Here is a 22560-nt window from a genome sequence, read left to right as displayed (position 1 = left end):
ATCAGTAGTGCTGTCAGATCATCTGCTGGTTCCAGTATAGTTCATGGGGAGAATTAGGATAATATGGAGAGGTTCAAGAGCCTGAAAACTATTGAGGGAAAAAAAGTGGTGTTGAATCTAGAGGTGTTAGACTTCAAGCTTCTGTACCTTCCACCTGAAAGCAGCAGCAAGAAGAGTTGGCAACCAAAGGGAAGAGGATCCCTTATGATGCTGGCTACCTTCTTGAGATAGCATCTCACATCAGTGTTTCAAATGGACAGAGGTGAATTCCCATGATGAACTTGGCCAGGTTTGCCACCTTCTGCAGCCTTCTACATTCTTGGGCAACCGCGCTAAAGTCCTGTGGTTGCCTTTACCTGACCTCACTATCAGCAGGTGGCTGGCCTGTTATTGGCACCAGTATTTTAATTCTGCCAGACGATCAGCATTGAACGTAATGGCACAATGATGGCACACAGATGGAAAGCTTTTTATTTTTCAACCTCTGTCCACTTGAATATAATTAACTATGTTCTCAAGGACTACAGTGTTTGTCCAATATGTTGATAAAAAGATAAACACTGCAAAGGTCCTTATTGCAGAAGAAAAGGGAGGAAGTTACAGAAAGGGAGGCTTAGTTCCAGTTTTACAAGGTGTTGGTGAAGCTACGTCTTGAGTGCAGTGTGCACTTAAAAGAGGATGAAATAGTTCCTGAGGGTGAAGAACTCCAAGGAGTCGTGACCATGAAAGAAAAAGCCCTCATTCTAAAACTCTGCCTGTGGTTCTAGATATCCCCATGAAGGTTAATGTTCTCTCACCATCCACCATGAAGAGCTCCCTCAGAATCATGGTAAGGTCATGGTAAGGGTGGAGGGAAACTGGAACCCCCAGAGAAAACCCATGCAGATATCTGGGGAGAACATACAAATGCTATACAGACAGCATTGCTTCTTCTAAACTCCAATGCCCAACCTAGTGGATAAGTCAATTACTTCATCCCAAGAATCAACACCATGAATCTTCTCTACACAGATTAATTTGGGTGTCTCTACTTCTGTTTTAGTTTATTTGTCACAGATACCTTGTACTCCTGGTCCTTCTGCACCAGACGAACAGATAACCTCTAACTTTCATTCAGCTGTGTAAAGAGCAGAATTATAGATTAAAGAGTGACAATGAAAAGGAAGATCAGTTAGCACCAACCAAGGGCAATATGATGGCACTGATAATGAGTTCATTCGAGATCCTGATGGTTACAGGGAAGAAACTGTCTTTAAACCTGTTGGTGCGTTTTCATGCTTTCGCGGGCAGCATGGTCAGCACAGCAGTTAGCACAATGCTATTATAGCACCAGCAACCTGAGTTCAAATCCCGTGCTGTCTATAAGGAGTTTGTACTTTCTCCCTGTGTCTGCATGGGTTTCCTCCAGGTGCTCTGGTTTTCTCCCACTATCCAAAATGTACGGGATTATAGGTTAATTTAGGTGTAATTGGGCAGCATGAGTTTAAATGGCAGGAATCACCATCTACCGTGTGGTGAATACATTTTAAAAAAAAATTCACACTCTTCAGCCTCCTCCCCTCTGGGTGGAGGGAGATAATGTTGTGCCCATCCCCATTGTAAGTAAGACTGACTTATCACTGAACATTGTAACTGAAGCCTTCAACTAATGTCAGGTCTTGGTTTTCAGATTGAAGCAGCTTTATGCCTAAAGGAGGTGTGTTTACTGTTCACTTCCCTGCAGGCCATTGGACATCTGTGTCAGGAGTACGTTGAGGATGAATGGGGGTGTGGAGACCATCCACATTGTGCTGGTCGCACAGGCTACTCTGAGTAATTAGCGGAGTGCTCCAACCATTCACTGTGTTCAGAGACCGATGAAGTACATACTAAAGTATTTTTTAATTTTAAAAAAATTTGACATACAGCACTGTAACAAGTCTGTGCCGCCCAATTTACACCCCATTAACCTACACTCTGATACATTTTGGAAGGGTGGAATGAAACTGGAACATCCAGAGAAAACCCATGCAGATAGAGGGAGAACGTACAAACTCCTTACAGACAGCATGAGATTCAAACTTGTCTAGTCCCGATCGCTGGCACTGTAAAGGCGATGCACCAGCCACTATGCCAATCGTGCCACCCCCCTCTGTTATCCTTCAACATAATAGGGAATAATATCCAAAATCTCTGCCCTGTGGAATATGCTATTAATCAATCAAACAGTCATGAAAAAAAAATCAATTCTAAGGCTTTGATTTTAAAAAAATACATAAAGTGTATGGTGCAGGAACAGTTGATGGTCTGGGAAATAAATGGGGTTGTGCTCTTATGAAAAGAGTTAATACATGTTATTCTCCTGAAGAATTTAAAATGGAACCCTTGTGATCTGAACTTTAACAAAGATGTGAAACTATAATACTGAAATAAAGTGAAAGGTGATTGAATTTTGAAGAAATTATATTTCAATCCCTCATGTAATCATAATGATTGACATTTCCTCAAGGCTGCACATCCAGAAAACCATGTGAAGCCTGTTGTCTATGGTTTTATTAATCTGACCAGCTGGACAAAGTAAATGCAAGCCCTATCCATCAGCTGAAGGACTGATGTACTGTTTCCATAAGGCACTATTTAACCAATAAATTATTCCAAATCAAAACAGTTCTGTCTTCCTGAATGCAGGCATGGGTATTTTGACAATGAGTCAACAAAGACGAAATCGACCTATGCTACATTTAGTTTGTCAACTTTAAATTAATTGAGCAATTTCACCTTTGCTAAATGTATTTTCAAGATCAACGAATAGATGAGCAGTTTTAAAGAATGGAGTGAATCATGAATTGATTGATATTTGAGGATAATAATTGCATTTTCAAGGTACTGTATGTTGAAGATATGAAGGCACAGTAAGTGAGAACCACAAGGCTATTAGAGTGTGGGTCATAAATGTCTGCAGCCTTTTTTGGATTGACTGTATAATTAGACCAGCAGCAGTGTACAAATCCAGTTCCAGAGAAGTGTATGCAAATTTATTTTACATGAGGTTAACAGTGAGCAAGCGATGAAAGCTGGACTTCAAACATCCAAAAAATGTCTTTCGAGCTCATAACATTTCATTCTGTGCTGAATCGTACAGTTTAACCAAGATCCCCCATCACCCCTCCCACCCCCCACACACACCCATCCTGGGGGTCCAGAACAAGATTGCAGGATAGCTGCCCCCATGCTCCCTCCCCCCTGTTCTTCCCATCCCATTTGGTGCATTGATGCCCCTGAGCAGTATCTCTTCTGAAACCGGCAAGCAAAACCCAGCTTGTGAGTGGCATGGAAACAGGTTCTTCAGCCCTACAAATCCATAATAACCCTTTGAACTAATCCTATTTTATTCTACCTGCATTTCACCTACACTCATTTTATAATGGTCAACCATTAGTAGTTAGAGATTTAGTGGTTATAGATCATCAACCAACCCACACTTCTTTGCATCTTTGTAGTGTGGAATAAAACCAGAGCACATGGTAGGGAAAGGGGGACCAGAAAAAACATACAAACTCCATGCACATGGTGCCAGAGGTCAGATTTGAACCGGGATCAGTGGGGCCAATTGTGTCACAATGCCTATTTGGTCCAGCAGACTCATTTGTTGTGCCTTTGTCATCCAGAGGAGCATTTTTATAAACAATAAGCTTGTCCACATATTTGAGCAAGTGGTAGATGTGGGGACAAATTGTAATATTAAAAGACATGTAGGCAGTTACATGGATATGAAAGGTTATTGGATCTGGAGTTTTGGATCTGGAGCTCAGGATGCCGATGAGTCAAACCGCAGTCTATGCAGCTGCAGAGGCTGCAGGAGCATTGGAGGCCCATCCACAGACACTCATGGTCTCTGAGGGAACTCTCTTTTTCTTCTCTTTCTCTTTTACTTAAAGGGTGACTCTTTATCTGCCATATGTCAGACAGGAGGCAATTTTGCATAATATTGCATGTTGCATGTTGTGCATTGCTACATGACAATAAAGAAGTCTTGAATCCAAAGGATATGGGCCCAATGCAGGCAAATGGGTCCAGCTGGGTCAACATGGATGTCAACTGTGATGTTAAACCCTATGACTCTAACATTGACATCATATCGGCTTTGTAAAGTAAGTTACACCAGGCAATAGTCAGTCAGATGTCTAGACGAACACAATACGTCCTGGACATAGCATCACTGCATGTCACTTTTGGGTGAGGGGAAAAATAATATTCTGTTCCCTAATGCTGAACAAAGTTTCATTCAATCAGATTTCTGGACAGGTAAGGTCCCTCAGCCAACACAATGTTGTTCCACAGGAAGATGTGGATGTTATTTCTTTCAGTGGTCCTTTCAATTCTATCCACAGGCATGGGTAGTTTAGGGTAATTCTTTTACAACAGTTTGGATTTTTAAAAGATTGTTTCTGAGGGAAGAAAAAAATCATAGCAAATAGAGATGGAGTGAAACATGAACATCTGCTGTCTCTGTTATTGTAGTAAAAACAGAGAAATGCTGCATGTAACTTGGTCAGCAGAGCTTGGGAAGAAACCGGAGCACCCGGAGGAAACCCATGTACAAACCCAAGATTCCCCCTCCCCCATTATTCTGCCTCCCAGGCCTAATTCTTCCCCCACCACCCCAACAGCGGCAGTAAGGCTGAGCCTCATTCACCACCTTCCAGCCATCTCTGTCCCAGTTGTCAGGGTGGGTAACAAATCCTTGGATTGTCTTTGGAAGTGGAGGGCAAGGCCTTGTGTGGGACTGGTTCTTAGTCAGAGTGGGAGGAGTGGAGTGGTTCCGTGCAGCATATCCAAGCCTAAGCTAGTTCATGAGAAGCGCCAGGCAAGGGAGGAGTGAGCAAAAGAGCCTGCAGGCGTTACAACAACTAAACAGCTGCTTCAGCCCATGGCGTGATGATCATTTACATGAATCTTACGCCAGTCCCATGTTTTTTTCTCTCCACTTTCTAATCCTCTCCCACACCACATGCCAAGATGTGGGAGGAACCCGGGGGCTCCCAGAGGAAATCCACAAGATTACAGGGAGAATGAACAAACTCCACAGGACAGCATCCAGATCGCTGACTCTGTGAGTTCACCTGAGCAATGCATCAGTTAGATCTGAGGAATCAAGGGAAAAACCAAAGAATATTTAACCGTTGACTCAATTAACAGGCTCAAAGGAAGGGAAGAAACAGAGAGGCTGCAGAGGACTTAGATAGATTAGGAGAATGGGCAATGAAGTGGCAAATGAAATAAAATGTTGGAAAGTGTACGGTCGTGCACTTTGGTGGAAGGAATAGAAGGGCAGGCTATTATTTGGATGGGGAAAAAATTCAGAGGTGCAAAAGGAATTGGGAATCCTTGTGCAGGATGCCCTGTAGGTTGACAATAGAACCTTAGAACTATAGAACAGAAACAGGCTTCTTCGGCCCTACTACTCTGCGCCAAACCATTTTTTTTTGCCTAGTCCCACTGACCTGAACACAGTCCATAGCCCTCCATACCCCTCCCATCCATGTACCTGACTAAATTCCTCTTAAATATTAAAATTGAGCCCACATTCACCACTTCAACTGGAAGCTTGTTCCACAAGGGGGACTCTCTGTGTGAAGAAGTTTCCCCTCTTGTTCCCCTTAATTTTTTCCCCTTTCACTCTTAACCAATGTTTTCACCTACCCTCAGTGGAAAAAGCCTATCCACATTTACCTATCCTCCTTATAATTTAAAATATGTCGATCAAATCTTCCCTCATTCATCTATGCTCTAGGGAACAAATTCCTAAACTGTTTAACCTTTCCTGAAGTCCGGGCATTCTTTCTATCTCATTGATATCTTTCCTTTAGTAGATGACCTAACAATTGGCCTCTTCTACAACTCTACCATAACACCCCAACTCCTGTACTCAATACTTTGATTTATGAAGGCCAATATGCCAAAAGCTTTCTTTACAATCCTATCCACCTGTGTTGCTACTTTCAAAGGATTATGTGTCTGTATTCCCAGATCCCTCTATTCCACTGTATTCCTCAGTGCCCTACCATTTACCATGTATGTCCTTTCTTGGTATGTCCTTCCAAAATCCAACACCTCACACTTGTCTGCATTAAATTCCATCTGCCATTTTTCAGCCCATTTTTCCAGTTGGTTTAGATCCCATTGCAAGCTTTGAAAACCTTCCTCACTGTCCACAACATCTTCAATCTTATCGCCATCTGCAAACATGCTGATCCAATTTACCATATTATCATCTAGATCATTGATATATGGATGACAAATAACAATGGCCCCAGCACACTACTATTCATAGGTCTTCAGTCTGAGAAGCAATCATCCACCATTACTCTCTAGCTTCTTCTGTCCAGCCATTGCTGAATCCAGTTCACTACTTCACCATGAATACCTAGCTTCTGAACCTTCCTGCCTATCCTCCCATGAGGGACCATGTCATAAGCTTTACTAAAGTCCATTTAGACAACATCCACAGCCTTTCCTTTGTCAACTTTCCTGGCAACCTCCTCGAAAAACTCTGTAGGATTGGTTAAACACAACATACCATGCACAAAGCCATATTGATTATCCCCAATCAGTCCATGGCTATCCAAATAACTGTATATCCGATCTCTTAGAACACCTTCCAATAATTTACCTGCTACTGACTTCAGGCTTTCTGACCTATAATTTCCAGGGTTTAATTTGGAGACCCTTTTACCCTTCAATCCTCTGGCACCACACCTGTGGCTAAAGACATTTTAAATATTTCTGCCAGAACCCCTGCAATTTCTTCACTAGCCTCCCTCATGATCCAAAGGAATATCATGTCAGGCCTTGGGGATTTATCCATCCTTATTTGCCTTCCTCCTCTTTTTATGCATAGGTTCCATGACCTCATTGCTTGTTTTCCTAACTTCTCACGACTCTGTGCCCATTTCCTGAGTGAATACTGATGAAAACAAAAGCTCATTTAAGACCTCTCCCATCTCTTTTGGCTCCATACAAAGCCAACCATTCTGATCTTAAAGGGGACAAATTTTGACCTTTACTATACATTCGCTCTTAATATACATTTAAAAACCCTTAGGATTTTCCTTCACGTTGTCTGCCAAAGCAACTTCATGTCTTATTTTAGCCTCCTGATTTCATTTTTGAGGTTTTTCTTGCATTTTCTCAACTACCTCATTTGCTCCATGTGGCTTATTCCTACTATACATATCTATCTTCTTCTGAAACAGATCCCCAATATTCTCTATGCCTTCTAACATTGCCTTTGATCCTGGCAGGAACATGCAAACTCTGTACTCTCAAAATTTCACCTTTGATGGTCCTCCACTTATCTTGCACATTCTTGCCTGAAAACAATTTATCCCAATCTATGCATTCGAGACCCTTTATCATTTCCTCAAAATTGTCCTTTCTCCAATTTAGAATCTCAAACTGAGGTCTAGATCTATCCTTCTCCATAATTAACTTGAAACTAATGGCATTATGATCACTGGTTCCAAAATGATCCCCTACACGTACTTCTGTCACCTGTTCTGTCTCGTTCCCTAATACTAGATCCAGTATTGCATTTTCTCTAGTTTTTGGTACCTCTATATATAGATTTAGAAAATGTTCCTGAACACATTTGACAAATTCCAAGCCATTCAGCCTTTTTACAGTACGGGAATCCCAGTCAATATATGGAAAGTTTAAATTTCCTAATATCACAACCTTATGTTTTCTTCAGCTGTCTGCCATCTCTCGACAGATTTGCTCCTTCAATTCTCGCTGACTATTGGACAGTCTATAATTCAACCCCATGAGTGCAATCATACCTTTTCTATTCTTCAGTTCCACCCGTATAGTCTCAGTGGACAAGCCCTCTAGTCTGTCCTGCTGAACACAGCTGTGATATTTTCCCTGACGAGCAATGCCATTCATCCCCATTTCATTCCACCCCCCCCATTCTATTCTATCTAAAGCAATGGACGCCCAGAACATTGAGTTGCCAGTCCTGCCCCTCCTGCAACTAAGTTTCACTGATGGCCACAGAGTCATAATTCCACATGCCAATCCATTCTCTCAGCTTGTTTGCCTTTCTACAATACTCCTTGCATTGAAATAGATGCACCTGAGAGCATTTCCACCACATTCCACCCATTGACCTCTAATGGTGCAAGCAATTTTAACATCAACTTTTCCCTCCTCCACTTCTCCATCTGTTCTAGCACTCTGGTTCCCCTCCCCCAACAAATCAAGCTTAAACCCACTGGAGCAGCACTAGCAAACCTTCCTGCAAAGTTATTAGTCCTCATCTAGTTCAGATGCAAACCACTCCATTAGAACAGGTCCCACCTTCCCTGAAAGAGAGCCCGATGATTTAGAAACCTGAAGCCTTCCCTCTTACACCATGTCATTAGGCATGTGTTAAGCTGCATTAACCTCCTATTTCTAACCTCACTACCACGTGGCACAGGTAGCATTCCTGAGATCACTATTCTGTAGGTCCTGTCCTTCAACCTACCGCCTAACTTCCTGAACTCTCCTTGCAGGACCTCCTCACCCTTCCTACTCATGTCATTGGTCCCTACATGGACCACAACGTCTAGCTGCTCACCCTCCCCCCTGAGAATGCTGTGAACTTGATCTGAGATAGCTCAGACAGGGAGGCAACATACCATCCGGGATTCTTGATCTCTTCCACAGAACCTCACATCTGCCCTCTTAACTATGAAATCCATATCACTACATCTTGTCTCTTCTCCTCCCTTCCCTTCTTAGCCACAGGACCAGACTCCATTCCAGAGACCTGATCTCTGTGGCTTGTCCCTGGTAGGTCATTTCCCCCCCCTCCCCACAACAGTATCCAAAATGATATACTTGTTATTGAGGGGGGTGACAACAGGGGTGCCCTGCACTGCCAGCCTGTTCCCTTTCCCTCTCCTGACTGCCATCCATTTACCCTCCTCCTGCCTCCTAGGTATAATAGTGTCCCTGTAACTCCTGTTTATCACCCCCTCTACCTCCCAAATGACCATATTTTGCAAGACGACAATTTCCCTGGCTCTGTCACCATTCCCATTGTCTATGACCAGATGAACAAAATATATTATATAAAAAAACCTGTCCTTGCCTATGCCTACCTGTTGAATCCTTCTTGTTCCTTGAATAGGGTGGCCCTTTCCTTGCCTCTTACTTTGGTGGTGAAGGCGAATGCAATGTTGGCTTTCATATCTAGAGCAATAGGATATTAGAACATGGATGTGATGTTGAGGCCTCACCAGTGCTTTATAAAGTACAGGGTACAATTTTGGGTATGGGGTACTTTTTTCAGAAAGGATGTGCTGGAGGAAGTCACGTGATGGAGTAGTGGCCGGACGGTGAACTCCAGCCCTCTCCAGAAAAGTTGAAAAAAATAAAGGAAAGCACAAAGGCACAAAAATAAAAATTAAAGTAAAGTGAATATAAAGGTGGAAAGAAGATGGTGACAAAAAAAGAAAAATCGAAACCAACGGTAAGAAGAGAGGAAGAGAAGACAACGGAAGAAGAAGGAGAAGGCCTTACCTGTTCGAAGAGGCCCGCGGTGGAGAGAGAAGCCCGCTCCCTCAGGTCAGTAGAAAGTGGACTACAAAAATGGCTCGCTGAGCCGAGTAAAAGTGTGCAACTGCGCATGCGTGAGGAGTCACGCATGCGCGATGCGCATGCAACAAAACACACCGACGGGAGGGGCGACCAGCTGGGGAGTCGATCTCCACAGCCGGCAATGACAGCTACAGAACAGCAGCAGCAAGAGGAGAACATAAAAGACAATGAAAACAAGAAAGAAGAGAAGAAAAAGAAAACAAAGAAACAACAGATGGCCAACCCAGATGAAGAAGAGGAAGAGGAAGAGTACAGTGAAATGGAAGAAGAAGGGAAAGGCAAGACAATGGATATATTTTCTCTTATTAAAGAATACATTTAAAGAATGGCAAGCACAAGAATTTAGTGATTTAAGAAGAAGAATAAACAGTACAGAAGAGAAAGTGAATAAAATAGATATGACCATATCAGAAATAAGAAAAAGAATGGACAAGGTGGAAGAACGAGAAGCAGCAGTAGAAATGGAGGTAGAGGACTTAAAAAAGAAATTAGAAGAATCTAATAAACAAGTTAAAGAGACACAAGAGCTGTTAGCTCAGAAAATAGATATAATGGAAAATTATAACAGAAGAAATAATATAAAGATAGTGGGCCTTAAGGAAGATGAAGAAGGCAAGAATATGAGAGAGTTTATAAAAGATTGGATCCCCAGGATCTTAGGATGTCCAGAACTACAGCAAGAAATGGAAATAGAAAGGGCACATAGAGCATTAGCCTTTAAACCACAACCACAACAAAAGCCAAGATCCATTTTAGTAAAATTCTTAAGATATACTACAAGAGAAAAGGTACTGGAGAAAACAATGGAGAAAGTAAGAGAGGACAACAAGCCACTGGAGTACAAAGGGCAAAAAATTTTTATTTATCCAGATATAAGTTTTGAACTCCTGAAGAAGAGAAAGGAGTTCAATACAGCAAAGGCGATTTTATGGAAGAAAGGGTATAAATTTATACTAAAGCATCCAGCGGTATTGAAAATATTTATTCCAGGACAGCAAAACAGACTATTCTCGGATCCAGAGGAAGCACGAAAATTTGCAGAACAATTACAAAATAGACTGAGAGATGAAGACGTGTAACGAGAGTACAAAAGACTGCGAACTAAAAAGACGTGTGTATAGGACTATATACATATATAATACATATATTACATAAGTGTATGTGCATTTAAAAGAAAATATATAGTGTATAGAGAAGAATTAATGAGGGAAAAAAAGGGGAAGAGAGGAGTAAAGAGGGAATTTAGAGAGTGACCTTTGTTGTATATAAAAATTGAAATCTTTTCTGTGGGGGGGCTGGGTAGGGAGAAATTACGGTCACTGCAAAATCAGTTGATGCTTGCGAGTGAATTCGCAAATCCAAATGGAGAGGGGAGATGTGGTTGCCCGACAAGGGATAATGGGCAACTCAGGAAGGGAAGGGGACAATGGGGTTAAAGAAATATTAGGTAGGAGAATAAGGGGAATGTTTGATATGTTAAAAATGTTGTCTTATAAACTGTTCAAAGAAAGAAAGCAGAAATGGATGAGAAAGAAAGGTGATGATGAGGAAACGGAAGGGAAAGATAAACAAAGTATAAAATGGCTACATTAAACTATATGACTTTAAATATTAATGGAATGCATAACCAAATCAAAAGGAAGAAACTGCTAAATTTACTGAAAAAAGAAAAAATTGATATTGCATTTGTGCAAGAATCACACTTAACTGAAGTGGAGCACAAGAAATTAAAGAGAGATTGGATAGGACATGTAACGGCAGCGTCATATAACTCAATAGCTAGAGGAGTGGCTATATTAATCAGTAAAAATGTACCAATTAAAATAGAAGAGGAAATAATAGATCCAGCAGGAAGATATGTAATGATAAAATGTTAGATATATTCGGAGTTTTGGAATTTACTTAATATATATTCGCCTAATGAAGAAGATCAAAATTTTATGCAGGATATTTTTCTGAAGATAGCAGATACGCAAGGGAATATATTAATAGGAGGGGATTTCAATCTCAATTTGGATTCAAACATAGATAAAACCGGGAAAAAAATTAACAGAAAGAATAAAGTAACCAAATTTATAATTAAATCGATGCAAGAAATGCAACTTTTGGATATATGGAGGAAACAACACCCAAAGGAAAAGGAATATTCATATTATTCGGATAGACATAAAACATATTCAAGAATAGATTTATTCCTGTTATCAGCTTGTATACAAGATAGAGTTAGGAAAACAGAATATAAAGCTAGAATATTATCGGACCATTCACCCTTGATATTGACAAGAGAGTTAGAGGATATCCCTCCAAAAATGTATAGATGGAGATTAAACCCCATGCTACTTAAAAGACAGGATTTTAGAGAATTCATAGAAAGACAAATTAAAATGTATTTTGAAATAAATACGGAATCAGTGAAGGATAAGTTTATATTATGGGACGCAATGAAAGCGTTCATCAGAGGGCAAATAATAAGTTACGTAACTAAGATGAAGAAGGATTACAATCAGGAAACAGAACAGTTGGAAAAGGAAATAGCAGATATGGAGAAAGAATTAGCAAGGAAGGAAGACACTACTAAAAGAAGGGAATTGGTAGATAAAAAAATAAAATATGAAACATTACAAACATATAAGGTGGAGAAAAATATAATGAAGACAAAACAGAAATATTACGAACTAGGAGAAAAAACGCACAAAATTCTAGCGTGGCAGCTTAAGACAGAACAAACTAAAAGAATGGTATTGGCATCAAGGAAAAAAGACAAACAGATCACATATAATCCAACGGAAATTAATGAAAATTTCAGAGAATTCTACGAACAATTATACCAAATTGAAAACGAAGGGAAAGAAGGCAAAATAGATGAATTCTTAACTAAAATTGAACTACCGAAATTACAAACAGAGGAACAAAATAAATTAATAGAACCATTTGAAATAGTAGAAATATAAGAGGCAATAAAAAATCTGCCGAATAATAAAACACCAGGAGAGGATGGTCTCCCAATAGAATTCTATAAAACATTTAAAGATTTATTAATTCCTCCCCTCCTGGAAGTAATCAACCAGATTGATAAAACACAAAGCTTACCAGATTCGTCAAAACAGCAATAATTACAGTAATACCAAAGGCAGGGAAAGATCCACTTGCACCAGCATCATATCGACCAATATCTCTACTTAACACAGATTACAAGATAATAGCTAAATTATTAGCAAACAGATTAGCTGATTATGTACCAAAAATAGTAAGTCTAGACCAAACTGGATTCATAAAAAAAAGACGAACAACAGATAATATTTGTAAGTTTATTAACTTAATTCATGCAGTAGAAGGAAATAAAACTCCAACAGTAACGGTTGCTTTAGACGCAGAGAAGGCCTTCGACAGAGTAGAATGGAATTATTTATTCAAGGTACTACAAAAATTTAGTTTACCAGAGAAATATATTAATTGGATTAAAGCATTATATAAGGGGCCATTGGCAAGAGTGACAGTAAATGGATATGTATCAAAACATTTTAACTTAAGCAGATCAACAAGACAGGGATGCCCACTATTGCCCTTATTGTTCGCGTTAGCCATAGAACCACTTGCAGAACTGATAAGAACAGAAAATAAAATAAAAGGGATAAAAATAAAAGGCAAGGAATACAAAATCATTTTATTTGCATATAATGTTATAGTATACCAAACGGAACCAGAAACATCAATAAAAGAATTACTTAAGAAATTGAAGGAGTATGGAGAAGTATCGGGATACAAGATTAATGCAAATAAAAGTGAAGCAATGCCAATGAATAATGCGGATTTCTCAAAATTCAAGAAAGAATCACCGTTTAGATGGCAAATGGAAACAATACGATACCTAGGTATACAAATAAATAAAAACCTCAGCCATCTATATAAACTTAATTATTATCCACTAATGAAAAAAATACAGGAAGATTTAGAGCATTGGAAAGACTTACCATTAACACTAATAGGAAGGATAAACTGTTTTAAAATGAACATTTTTCCAAGGATACAATACCTATTTCAGGCACTGCCAATAAACTTGACAGAAAAATTCTTTAAGGAGTTAAAGAAAATAATAAGGAAATTTTTAACCGAGGATAGCACTAGATAAATTAACAAAATGGTATAGACAAGGAGGCTTACAACTGCCAAATTTTAAAAATTATTATACAGCCGCACAATTAAGATATCTATCAGATTTTTACCAAACAGAAGAAAAGCCAGATTGGACTAGATTAAGCTAGACAAAATAGGGGAGAAGATACCTGAACATATATTATATAAATGGGATGAAAAATTGGTAAAACATAGGAATTCTCCAGTATTGCACCATTTGCTTAATATTTGGAGGAAGATTCATGTAGAAAGAAATAAAACAAACTACCAATGATCAAAACTAATACTGACGCAAAATCAGCTAATCCCTTTTACGGTAGATAACCTGTCTTTTAGAGAATGGGAGAAAAAAGGGATTAAAAGAATAGAAAATTGTTTTTCGGGGAATAAATTATTATCCTTTGAACAAATGAAGGATAAATATAATATAACTCAAGATACAGTGCTGGCATATTACCAATTGAAATCCTATTTAAAGGATAAATTGGGAAGTAGTCTGAAGTTACCAGAAGGAAGCAATTTTGAATATCTGATTACAGACACAATGATAATTAAAAAATTTATAACAAACATGTATATCAAATTACAAGAAAAGGAGAATGAGGAAATAAATGATAAAACTAAACAAAAGTGGAACAGATCTAAACATAAAGATAAAAAAGGAAACTTGGGAGAGGTTATGTTTAGGAACTATGAGAAATACAATAAATATGAGATTACGTATGATACAATATAATTGGATACATAGGTTATATATCACTCCTCAAAAGTTAAATAAATGGGATCCAACAGTATCTGACAGATGTTTTCGTTGTAAAAAAGAAATAGGAACAACAATTCATGCAATCTGGACTTGTGAAAAGGTGAAAAAATTTTGGGAAGATCTAAACCAGATATTAAATAAAATTACAGAAAGCAATATACCAAAAAACCCAGAGATCTTCCTCCTAAGTAACATAAAAAATAAAGAATTTGGACTTGATTTGGAGGGTGTACAAAGAAGATTTGTTAAGATAGCCCTAGCTGTAGCAAAAAAATGTATTATGTCAAACTGGAAATTAGAAGATAATTTGAAAATACAGCAATGGTATATAGAAATGAATAAATGTGTTCCATTAGAAAAAATAACATATAGTTTAAGAAATAATATAACATTATTTGAACAAATATGGGAGCCGTACATGGAATATAATAGAGAAAACCTACCGGGACATCTATCACCTAAAATGACAAAAGGAAAAGAGAATGGAAAGAATTGACTCAGTGGAAGTTTTTGTTCGTTAATGTTGAGTGACAACATTGTTTGATGGGTTTGATGTATCTTGGACTCAGAGTTTTGAATGGATGGAGGGGGAGGTGGGGGGGGGAGGGGAGGAGGGAGGGGGGGAGAAAATGACACTGTATATATTTGAAAGGAGAAATGTGTATATCTTGAATAATGTGATCTATAGTGTGAAAAATTTAAAAAAATTAAAAAAAAGAAAGGATGTGCTGGCATTGGAGAGGGTTCAGAAAAGATTTACTATTCCTGGAATGAAGGGTTTAGCATATGAGGAGGATTTGACAGCTCTTGAACCGTACTCCTTGGAGTTCAGAAGAATGGGGTGGGTGGGTGGGGGGGGGACCTTATAGAAGCATTTTTAATGTTGAAAGACCTGAACAGAGTTGATGTGCCAAGGTTGTTTCCCATAGTAGGATAATCAAAGACAAGTGGGCACAACTTCAGAATTGAAGGACAGAGATATGGAGGTATTTCTTTTACCAGTGAGTGGTGAACCTCTGAAATTTTCTGCCACGGGCGGCTGTGAAGGCCAAACCATTAGGTGTATTTAAGGGAGAGATTGATAGGTATCTGACTAGCCAGAGTGTCAAAGGTTATGGGGAGAAGGCAGGGGAGTAGAGCTGAGTGGGATTGCACATGGTAACTGTTAGCAGGCAAATCATTCAAAACGTACCGGGGGGGGGGGTGTAGGTTAATTGGTGTAAATTAGGCAACACAGAATCATGGGTGAAAATGACCTATTACCCTGCTCTATGTCCAAATTTAAATTTAAAATTAAAAAATTTATAAAAAGTATTTCACTTATCTTTAAGGTGAGATGGTGGGAGGGCATGGTGGTGAAAAGTGGCAAACAAAATAAAAATATCTACAATTAAATGAGGATAATTTTTTAAAAAATTGATGTAAAGCTCTTGAAAGCGTTCATTAAAATCTAATAAATTTAAAGATAACTATTACCTAAATTGGCATTTTATAGAAAAATATTCATATTAGAAACATTGCCTTGTAGAGAAAGGCATCAGTTTTAACGATTTCTTCCATGTAAAGACTCACAAGCAAGGTGAGTTGGCCTTGACTGATGGAATGGGATGTGGTGGTATAATTCATTGACCCATTCCAAACCTTTCAAACGTGATTTATGGGATTACCTCAAAAAACAATGTGGTGCATTTACTGCCACTGGTGCATTCACTTTGGATAATGTCTATGCTGACGTTCCAAGGTTGGAAATTCTTTTGTACAGAAGGAATCCATTTTATGGCACACTAATTAAAGTTAACATGACCCAAAGAGGAATTCATCAAAGATAAATGACATGGCTGAGCAGCATATAAACCATCTTTCCCTTATTTACTATGCAGGAAGCAGGCTGGTGTGTGGCAGATAGAAAAGCGGTTGTAAACCCGAGCTCCCGTTGCTTTCAGCAACTGACCTGACACTGACTCGTAACTCCATCACTGACTAGTTGTATGATCAGATCAGATACTCTATATTGTCATGTAATAAAACAGAAATGCAATAGCAGACAAAAATTCGGCATTAGCATAGAGAGTGTCCTCACACCCCCAAACCCCGCCCCCACCCCACAGATTCGTCTCCAGCACTCCTACATCCTCTGCAGCCACACAAGACTCCATTCAGTTCAAATCAAGGCTCAGGATTCCAAGCTCCTAATCTGGAATGCTGAGCTTCCTGCCTGCTGAAGAACATTGGCATACACTATGGCCTGGGATTCAAGTTCTCTACCATTCCTACACTCACTTCCCCATGCTGCAGTGTTCAAAATCCTTAGCTCCCATCTATTTACTTAATTCACCTAATTTAGACATTCAGCACAGTAACAGGCCCTTTCAGCCCATGAGCCCGCGTCACCCAAATGTACCCGATTAACCTACCAAACCTGTACATCTTTGAAATGTAGGAGAAAACCAGAGCATCTGGGGGGAAAACCCATGCAGATATGGTGCTGTACTTGGGAAAGTATCAGGTTTGGTGAGTTCACAGAGAGACGAGTCTAGACACAAGTCTTTCAATCAAAGGTAATTTTATTGAATACTTGGGAAACAACAGGGGAAGAGGTCAAACAATACTTAATTATAATAGCTGCAGTATGTACACATTGACATCAGATCCAGGTTGGACTCCTTTATCAGTTCTGTCTATTTTCTTCACGGTATGAGACAAAAACTACAATGGTATAAGCAGGCACATCGGGCACAAAGGACTCTGATACCGGAGGCTGCTTACACTACCACACTTTCCCACACGTGCTCACACTACACAGACAGGGACTTTCAAATAAACTCCTAATTCCCTGTACCAATGGGGGTGCGGATCTCTGAAAGTATTGAACAATCATAGCACGGTGGCTCAACTTAATTATATTGCACACCTTACCCATAACACCTCCAGTGATGCCCACAGTAGCGACCTGGTGTGGAGCGAAGTTCAGGACAAGAGGCTGAGAGAGATCTTCTGCAACCCACAATGTTCCAGACAGGGAGGCATCAAATTTCTCCACAATCCACTTATATGGGGAGAATGTACAAACTCCTTTCAGACAGAACTGGATTCGAGCCTAGGTCACTGGCGCTGTAATAGCATTGCATTAAATGTTACACTCATTCTGAAGCCCTACACCAAGTGCAAAGAGAAGAGTTTTTTGCAAGCAATCTAACAGACTCTAAAGTACATATATCTGTATACTATAGAAGAACAAGAGCACAAGTTGAGAGGTCTCCAAGATTATGAAAGGCATAGATAGGGTGGATTGCCAGCACCTTTTTCCCAGGGTGACAATGGCAAATGCCAGAGGACCTTTGTATAAGGTGAAGGGATAGATGTTTAGGGAGATGTCAGGAGTAAATTTATTACATAGAGAGTAGTGGACACTTAGAATGCATTGCCAGGAGTGACGGTGGAGGCTGGTACAATAGGGACATTTAAAGGAATCTTAGACAGGCATATTGATGCAAGAAATGTAGAGGGTTATGGATGTGAGGTAGGAAGGGTTAGATTGTTGAGTAGGTTTTCTTTTTCAATCTTTTTATTGGTTTTAACATATGTAAAATGCATAGCTATATATGGTATTAATAATAAAGTAAATTAATATCAAGTTACGTATCAAATATCAGTGAAGAAGGTACATATGTAAACAAATGTTATTAAATGAAAAAAAAGAAAAGAGAAAAAATACATATTCCTAAACTAAGAATCAAACCCCACCCTATGAGGGCTGCTGGCTAAGTTGAGAAGTCCTCTACTAATAATAATAACTATGGGGTCATGAAAAAAAAAGATAATTAATCTCCAAGTTTTGAAAGTAATTGAGAAAAGGACCCCAAAGAGAAAGTTAAGATCCATTGCAGTAGTAGAACACCTACTAATTTTATCGAGAGAAAGACATGCCATCACATCTGACAACCACTGAGTAGGAGTGGGAGGGACAGCATCTTTCCATCTCAGCAAAATGGCCCTTCTAACAATGAGGGAGGAAACACCCACAACATGGGATTGTGAAAAAGTCCACTCTGGCCCACTCTGTCCAAAAATTGCAATGAAAAGGTGAGGAGTCAAGTTAATATTAAGAACTAATGAAAAGGTGTGAAATATCCCTTGCTAGAAATTAGAGAGAAGGACATCGCCAAAACATATGATACAACGTACCTTCCTCAGTTATACATTGTCACAATTAGAGGAAATATTAGGTAATTTAGCTAATTAAACCTTAGAAAAGTGTATTCAATGGACTACTTAAATTGAATTAATGAATGCCAAGCACAAAGAGAAGATGAATGAACACATTTCAAAATAGACTCCCATATAGTTTCAGCAAATGGTTGTTGAAAGTCTTGTTCCCATCATTTCTTAATACCACCCAGAGAACTATCCTTAGATCTTAAAAGTAATTCACAAAGGGCAGAAAGCAATCCTTTATGATTAGGTTAAAAATTGTATACTTCCTAAATAATGTGAAGATCTAAATCCTATGGAAGCTTCAACGTTAAAGAATTTAAGAAGCTCCTGATCAGTAAAAAGCAAAAAAAGTGATGTTTAGGCATTTTAAATTTAATAGATAATTGTTCAAAAGAAGCAAAATTTGGGTCAATATATAGATCTAGAAAAGATTGGATACCCAACCTTTGCCACTGTGTATAGCCCATGTCATGGACTGAAGGTAAAAGAAAGGAGTAGGTTTTAATAGGTTGGCGTGACATCATGGGTCAAAGGTATGTATTGTGGTGTAATGTTCTATATTCTAATTACATTGTTTGAATATCTATTTTGAGCACATTCTTGCACCATTTATCCATCATTATTCCATAACTAGCAGGAAAGAGTTAATGTTAAGAGCTGTGATGTTCAATGTTCTAGAATAGAGTTGCAATTAGAATAATTCAATCAATACCAAGCAAGGACAGCACAAAAGCATTGTTGTTGAGTTCATTCAGGAATCTGATGGCTACAGGGATGAGGTAAGCAAAGAAAATCTGCAGATGCTGGGGTACACTGCAGTACACAAAGGTGCTGGAGAATCTCAGCCTGACACAGAGTACTTAGGTCAATGGGAGAGGGGATGGGGAGGAGGAGGGGGGCATGAATATCTACAATTGCACCAAGGATCAATTCTCCAGTATCATCACTTTAACCTTATTCCAAATGAATCCACTCTTGAGGAAAGGCATTTCAAATATAATTGGATTTGGTTCTAAATGAGAGATAACGCTTGCAATAATATTTTCAATTTGTTTTTGGATTGAGAGATGAATCATTTCAACAGAAGATCAGTCACATAATATTATCCTAGCTGTAAGTTCATGTCTGCTTTATTGCCTCCCCATAAAATCAAAAGGTCACAGTGAAGAAAGAGGCTACTCTGCCCATCATGTCCGCATAGTACAGAAGGTGCATTCCATGAAGGTGATCTGCCCAGTCTCTCCTCAACTTTATGGATCTTTTGCACTCCAGCTGGATTTACATTATAAAAGAGCCAAGTTAAACACACACAAGCCACACAGCATCCACTGTCTCCCCTCGTGCTGATGTCACCTGCTGACTTCTAACAACAGTTTTACAATGTTTCCCTGTCCTACGAGACGTTCTTCCTCCACTACCTCACTGCTTCTCTTAGATTTAGTCATCTTGCTGACATTAAGGTTGATCCCCATCACCTCTGTGCCCTATGCAAGCCTGTCCTCCGAGGATGGTGCTCTCCATAAACCATTGTCTTCAAACTATGCCGTGCTTTCTGACTCCCACACTTTTTCGAACTAAGAACACAAGAGAGTCTTCTGCCTTCATTTTAATTGGCATTTACACCTCCTTTCCTGCACCAGTTTCTATCCATATCTCGCCTGTCTTTCTTATTTCTTGTCTTCAGTCTCAACTGCATGCACTGCGCACCAACTCCCTTCCCTCAACAGCCTTCTCTGTTACATCATCACCAAACACTATCATTAATCAGGCATGATTTGTCACAGAGATATAAAACTATACAGCTTAGAAATAGGTCCTTCGGACCCACTTTCCCATGCTGACCCTACTTGCCCACCACCCTTGTGTGGAAAGATTGCTCCTAAGGACCGTTTCATATCAATTGCTTCTCACCTTACAACCATGCCCTCTGGTTTTAGCTTTACCTACTCTGGGGACAAGGCCAAAACTATATACCTTATCTGAGTTGCTGTTTAGCTTCCTGCACTCTAGAAATAAAGGCACCAGTAAAAGTCATATCCTGTGGATAATGAAAATCTGAAACAAAACCATACACCATCAGTATTGCTTAACAGGACAGGCAGCATCTGCAAAGAGAAAACCAAGCCAATGTTTCACTTGGATAGCCTCAAATCAGAACTTATTTTATGTTAAATAAAGTTAAAGCATTTTCCTTTTGCAAAACATTGACATCCAGACTGATATAACCAAGAATATGGTGATAATTTGCATTCCATCTTGGTACAGATGCAGATGTTTCATGGAATGTGTCCCCAAAGCCTGGTAACAGCCAATAAGATGTTTATCCTTGCAATAACTGATTTCTCCCGTTATTATCTTACACAACGCAAAAAAAAAAACCACAGGATCCCCACAGCCACACAGTGTGAAGCAAATGAGACTTGAAAGCTAGTTACTCAATATGATTTCACTAAAGAAAGTTTCTCATGAGACGGAACAAGCTTTACTTGGAATTAATTTTAAAACCAAAGGGGAAAAGTAGTTCGGAAGCTTGCAGGCAAACCCTTTGCTCACTCCTCACTGATAGCTCTCACAGAGACCCTGCAGGTCATTTCACTTTTCAGTGGGGAAGATGACCAAATATTATTTGGATAACTTGCAGCAGGAGTAAAAAACATACATGATCAAGGAAAATGGGGAAATAATCCAGGTGAAAGTGAAAGGGAGAAGACAGATGCCTGCTGCAATGGTTATTTCTACACATCATCTCATCAGAGGGGTACAATGTGATAAGATTGGAAATCCACTTGCCCAGCATTGCTCTGTGATGTCTGGAAATGCAAAGGAAATTGGTCATTGCTCTTTCAAAGAGGCAATAAATTGAAATTGGAATTAATTTTTAAAGCTGTGAAATCCGAATGCCTTTTTGTAAACCTTCCTATCAATTTAGTGGAGACGTAATGATTTCACTTGTCATATTGTCTGAAAAAGGCTCCTGCAGTCAAGGAGTGAGTGTTCTGCAGATGGGCAGCACAGTTGACATAGCAGTCAGCGCAACACTGTTTCAGACCAGTGACAAGGGCTCAAATCCAGCAATGTCTGTCAGGAGTTTATATGTTCTCCCCATGTCTGCGTGGGTTTCCTCCAGGTGCTCCGGTTTCCTCTCACCCTTCAAAATGTACTGGGGGTTGAAGGTCAATTGGGTGGCATGGGTTCATGGGCTGAAATGGCCTTTACTGTGCAATACAGTAGGTCTGAATTTTTTTAAAATTTCAAACTTCAGATTAATTGTCAGAGTTCATACATACAACTCTGAGCTTCTTTTACCTGTGGGTCAGGCAGAATTTTTACTTATCGATAGAGCAACAAACTCACTCCATAGCTGCTACCTGACCTGCTGAGGTTTTCCAGCATTTTAAAATGTTTGTTTCAAGTTTCTAGCATCTGCTGAATTTTTTTTCCATACCATGGAAATTTCCTTGCTGAGAATGTTTCCACAAGTAGATGTGACAGTTATGAGATTCATGCGCTTAAAATAAATAATCAGGCAAAAGGCTCCACGAAACGTAGATGCCAAAACTGTGAGAGTGTTGAAGGTTTTCCTGCTCATCCTGTGTCCAGCACAGCCATGGAAAATTGAAAAGATTATTTTGCAGCCAGACTTCTTTCTCAGTTATGTTCATACCTTCTGCTGTCTGTTTATTCTCTATCTTTGTTCAATGTCGATATCAACAGGGTCTGAAGTGGCAACAGTAGCAAGGGACAAAGGCTGGGATACTTGGGCGTAGATCCCAAATATCCTTTTGCAAGAGAAAGGGCAGCGAGGAATAACTATTAGTCCT

Source organism: Narcine bancroftii, chromosome 8 (genome assembly GCF_036971445.1).
Source record: "Narcine bancroftii isolate sNarBan1 chromosome 8, sNarBan1.hap1, whole genome shotgun sequence".
NCBI classification, from domain to species: domain Eukaryota; kingdom Metazoa; phylum Chordata; class Chondrichthyes; order Torpediniformes; family Narcinidae; genus Narcine; species Narcine bancroftii.
Note: the sequence above shows the minus strand (reverse complement) of the source record.